The sequence below is a fragment of the Miscanthus floridulus genome, chromosome 19 (genome assembly GCF_019320115.1).
Source record: "Miscanthus floridulus cultivar M001 chromosome 19, ASM1932011v1, whole genome shotgun sequence".
NCBI lineage: Eukaryota > Viridiplantae > Streptophyta > Magnoliopsida > Poales > Poaceae > Miscanthus > Miscanthus floridulus.
In genome coordinates this window covers 15,772,029-15,777,228 of record NC_089598.1, presented here as the reverse complement: position 1 = coordinate 15,777,228, position 5,200 = coordinate 15,772,029, and the positions used below count along the sequence as shown (strand labels likewise).

Below are 5,200 nucleotides of genomic sequence, written 5' to 3'. Positions count from 1 at the left end.
CGAACCAGGCCGGACGCTAAGTCCAAGTCGACCACTCGAAAGGCGCATGACCTCTCCCCCGTCACGACCCCTAGAAGGAACGGGGAAACGTCAAGCCCAGCCAAGCATGCCTGCTCTGACAGAAACAAGGGCGTCACACTCACCCCGCAAGGACCGAGGGGACAACAATCACCTCGGTCCAGTCAAACGCCATCCCTGTGCCACGCTGCACACACTACACCACAACCTTTAAACAACGACTGACTTGGAATTGCTGAAAGGGCGACGAATGGTCAGTTGCTAAATCTTATAGCAACAGACCCTACAGTTGCTAATGAAGTCGTTATATGTAAACAGCAACAGACATCATCTTTAGCGACTGACAGTGTGATGGATCTACTTTTAGCGACCGGCAGTTAAACACTATAAAGACCTTTTAGCACCCAACAATCCATCGAGCTCAATTTAACAAGATTAAAAAAAATAAAACCTTGTATATCTAAAACTCGTAGACATTGGATCAAACATTCAAGACCAATGCAATATTAAAATTATGTACAGAAATTTAGAATGACATACAAAAAAAGATCGCAGTAGCCATACACTGATTCATTTATCTAACATGTACATATATATGTAATGTCACTGAAAATCATACTAGTCCTTGTTTGAACATATAGCTGTTGATCAATAGCATGGCTAATTCTAGCTGATGAACACAATGTTAATCATAGCTTAACATAGCACATGCTGTCCATGGCAGCCATCTTCAGCAAAAGCTCAAAATGGATTGTTTGGCTGCACATTGCTGTTGACAAGCTGTTGTCTAGCAGCAGCTAGAAGTTCCTGAAAAAAGTGATAGAATGAGTAATCTAACGAAGTTACAGGTTCCAATGTACAACTTACAAGGAGAGTGAGATGAGACAGTTTGTAGATTAACAAATTTAATTTTCTTGCTATCTTAATTCAGTTTGTAGAGCTGATACTTGTATCTTAAGTATCTTAAGATTTCATCCGTCAGGCAAACAAAAGTTGGACTAGTTCCATCCTTCACTATTTAATTTGCTTGCTGCATTACAGTCAACAGCACAAAGAGAGAGGAGCTGGCTTACCTTGCTGCTATGGATGGAGTAGCCTCTTCTGATGCTACAGAAGAAGACCTGAAAAAGAGAGAAAACATTATTACTTACTACCTTGCGATACACAAGAATGTGCAGAATTGGTTAATGTACATCTTTGTCAAGACAAATTACTTTCTCAGCTAATTGGCAAACTTACTTTGGTATGTGTACCTGTCAACCATAAATTAATTTTCAGAACTGAATTTTCAGATCATAATTTTTCAGCTACGACAGAAAAGGGACGAGGACAGTACATACAAGAAAAATTCAGGAAGAAACTACAAAACTGATGTCTGAACTGACTGAAGTCTCAAGAAACTACAGAACAGACATTGTCCACTTGTTCGCCAAGATCTTGATGAAATTAATAAATCATTTTTTTCTTGACAAACACAAAGTTGTCTTTGCCATATAAAGAACCCAAGGTTCCACCATGATTCTGTTTAACTTTAATACAGTGCTTCCTGCTTTTCAAATGGAACTGAAAACACTGTGCTAATATTGATTTTTTAAGTTCACCAGGATCTAATGACATAGATGACTTTTCTTCAGTGATTCACTTAACCAGTTCCCAAGTTTAAGGGTGAGCTGGTTTCAGTGAACTATAGTTGTTTTTTGGAATCTTGTTGCTGCTCTATAATACATCGGTATGACCATAACAAAGGATGTCAGGCTTTTTGATAATCCTATAGCTGATCTTGTAAATTCAAGGACATGTAAATTCAAGCTAATATGCTGTCTTCAGTCCAATCCACGCATCCAGCACTTGTAAATTCAACTTGTAAATCAACAAACTTGATTTGAACAACAATGGATCAAGGAGGCAAAGGGGTAGCACTTGCCTGGTGTTGGCTGACTTGAATCTGTGCAGCTGTGCTTGAATAGCAGGTCATAGCCTGATATCGCCACCATCCTTGCTGACAGACTAACGTGGACACCTAGGATCCTGATTATATCATGAATTAAGCAACCAATTACATACCCAGGAAATTCAAGAATTGTAACTTAATCAAAAGGTTCAATATTGAATGGTAAAGTGCCTAGCTTAGGATTTCTACTGACATTGATCAATGATAAATTTAAACGAAAAAAAGATTAACAAGGCGTAATATTAAGTATTAACAATGGATAAGCTATAGGATGGAAATGTATATTGTAACTGTGAACAACTGTAAAGGATGATAATAACTTTTGTAGTATAATTGCACTTATTTGTGTTTCTATCAGTTGAATTAGTTGTATCTGAAAATAGGGTACTGAAAGCAATGTCAGTAAAATGCATACTATGTACAACACTTGCTATGTTTATGTCTCTCTGTCTGGAATGAGTAAAGAAGCTTAAAGGAAGGTTAGAAGTACAAGCATGGTAACCTGAGGCATGATAAAAGCTACAGCAATAGCAGCAATATAGTTTGCTAATAATAAACCAGATCCAAGGAATGCAATATTTCTGACACCAAGCCCAGCCAAAAGCCTATTCTGCTTTATACAAGCAGCAGGAGAAGTGTCCTTTGGTGGACGCTGCATGCCACGGTTTGGACTTCGTCAATGGTCATATAGAGAGCCCTTTGATCATTGGGAGGCAGCAGTGTGATGAGACCAATCCCTTACAATAATTGCTGATCATTGGGAGGCAGCAGCTTACCTAAGTAGAGTGTAGAGACACTAGCATGGTCATGATCAACCGCACAACAGCATAGTGGCCTGTCCCACGACGACCATATAGCAGCAGGCAGTGGCTGAATCAAGGAATCACAAACACCATCCATCATAAATATTAGAACACTTAATACAAGATACCAGAATGCTTTGTGCATCAACAAATGGTGAATTCAACTGCTGAACACAATTGTTTCTGAATGGCAGCTAGAAGCTCTAATTATATAATGGCTTTCTTTCAGAACACTGCCCATCTCAGAAAAGGTGGAGGAAAAAAACACTGCTCATCTCAAAAAAGGTGGAGGAAAAAAATCTAAACTGCTGAACCTAGCTAGGCATTGATATGAGTTAGAAGCTCAAATTATATGATGGCTTTCTTTCAGTCTTTAAAGCATGAGCCTAAAAAACACTGCCCATCTCCTATCGTTGTGTTGCCTATAGCACACAAATGTTAGTACTGCTAGTTACACATAGAACTTTGAAGGTATATGATTCTTCATCCACCACCAGATCTAGCACAAATGATGGAACTATATAAACCAATTACAGAAAACTTAGTACTGAAGATCCATTGGAACTAGATTTAATATGTACAAAATTTTTGAAGCGAGTGGAACCATAAATTACCTTAGTGAAGGTGACAGGATGGAATTTGCAGCACTTTGCAGCTCGATGAGCCAGCCAAATGAATGAAGGCAGCTTAGTCTTGTCCCATGGTAACCTGATCTTACCATGTCATTTTTTTTCTTCCAAACAAATAAAACTGTACAGAAATCACATACTAAAAATAACTATGGAAGAGTACTTGCTGAATGCAAAATGCAGCAGCACAACATTAAATTCAGTGTGTTTGCTTGCATTATCATCAATGCACACTTGCAGTTGCAGGCAAGATTATTAAATAAAATTCAGTTTGATCTAGACTACGATAACGTTAAGCAGAACTAGAGAAAAAATAAGATGGTAATCTTACCATGTCATTTTCTTTTCCTGAAGCATGTCAGATGGTGTCATCTCTTTTTCTTCACAACTTGTATTATCCAATATATGATATTACCATTCTTCTTTTCATATATGATGGTGATTTATATATGATATTACCATTCTTATTTTTACTTTTATTATTGATTCCTACCTTCTCTGAAACAATCAACCAACGTTTTATCCAATATAACTGTTTGCCAATCGAGTAATAAGATGACTAACTAGTAAAAATATTCTTGAACAAAGTATGCACCACACCCTTCGGTAGTTCGCATGATTGCCGCAAATCACCACTGCGTGAAGCACTGTCAGCACTGCCTGGAAATTCCAAAGTCCACTGTTAGCATGCCTACTGACTGAGCACTATAATACTCGATCTATAAGACTGACTATAAATTTTGCTTATATGTACAGAAGAACATGACCCAACTCTTAAATCCTCAATCTATAATACTGACTACATCTGTATAGCCTAGTGTTCAGCAAGTGCAAACAAGATAAGATAAATTAAAAAAAAGGAAGCAAGATAATGTATAAAATAAGGAAACTTGTCGAGAATAAAATGTGAAATCAATAAATAAACAAATTAAATTCACACGTGAGCTACTCACTATGTTTTTTTCCAGTACCATCTAGATCCTGCCTTCAATCTTGCACAAACTTGGGATTTAGCAAATGAGAGGTGGCGGAAAGGCCTTACGGCGGCGGCGCACAGAGCTAATTTGGCGCCGGAAGGAGATAGGGTTATGGAAGTCGATCCTTCCGACGGCGGGTTTCGGTGGCGTTGAGTTGTGGTGGATGCCGATGAGGAGCTATGGACGCTGCCTGGTGGTGATATGTGGCCACCGGTGTGTGGGGAGCTGCCATGGCCCGTGGCTGCCGGCGGTGAGATGTGGACATCGGCGGGTGGGTGGCTGTCATGGCCGCCGGCGGGTGAGGATCTGTGGCGGCGCCGGCGGGTGAGGAACTCTAGTGGACACTGGGAAGGAGGCAAGGAGCGGAGGCGGTGGTGAGGACATGCGACGGGCGGCGGAGTCGGACTGGAGGCAGCGTGTGGAGGGGTAGCAGAGGAGCCTGTATTTTTGTTTTGTTTTCGTAGGCTATGTGGTGACTTAGGTTTCTGTTAGTTTTGGGCCAAAACTTTGCGGGAGTGGGCTGAATATATCGGGCCAATGGTTAGTTGTATTAGCGACTGACGGTTCGACTCAGTTAGTGCTATTTATAGCGAACGCAGAAGCAAAATATTTATAGCGACGGATAATCTTTTGCAGGATTCGATATTAGCAACTGACTGTCCGAGGAAAATCTTTAGCGACTCACCATTCAACGTAATGGTTAACTTTTAGCAACAAACGTTAGATGCTATTGTAGTGTTGTGGTGTAGTGACAGACAAGACAACACCGCCCCGCTGTGACGACCAGTACGGCTCCAAAGCTCATGACACATCCACGCCACA

At 40.2% G+C, this 5,200-nt stretch overlaps 1 long non-coding RNA gene across 7 annotated transcripts; it reads right to left on the bottom strand.

Moving 5' to 3' along the window:
* Positions 1 to 494: 494 nt before the first annotated feature.
* On the bottom strand, positions 495 to 4,833 carry LOC136527739 (uncharacterized). 7 transcript variants are annotated; one of them, XR_010776914.1, is made up of 7 exons: positions 4,355 to 4,833; positions 3,733 to 4,061; positions 3,387 to 3,522; positions 2,746 to 2,839; positions 1,943 to 2,046; positions 1,092 to 1,139; positions 495 to 825 (listed from the first exon to the last, which is right to left on the bottom strand). It is a non-coding gene; the product is annotated as an uncharacterized lncRNA (long non-coding RNA). The 7 variants fall into 7 exon arrangements; XR_010776917.1 differs by having other exon boundaries at positions 3,387 to 3,480; XR_010776916.1 differs by having other exon boundaries at positions 3,387 to 3,899; positions 4,002 to 4,061.
* Between the last annotated feature and the right edge of the window lie 367 nt (positions 4,834 to 5,200).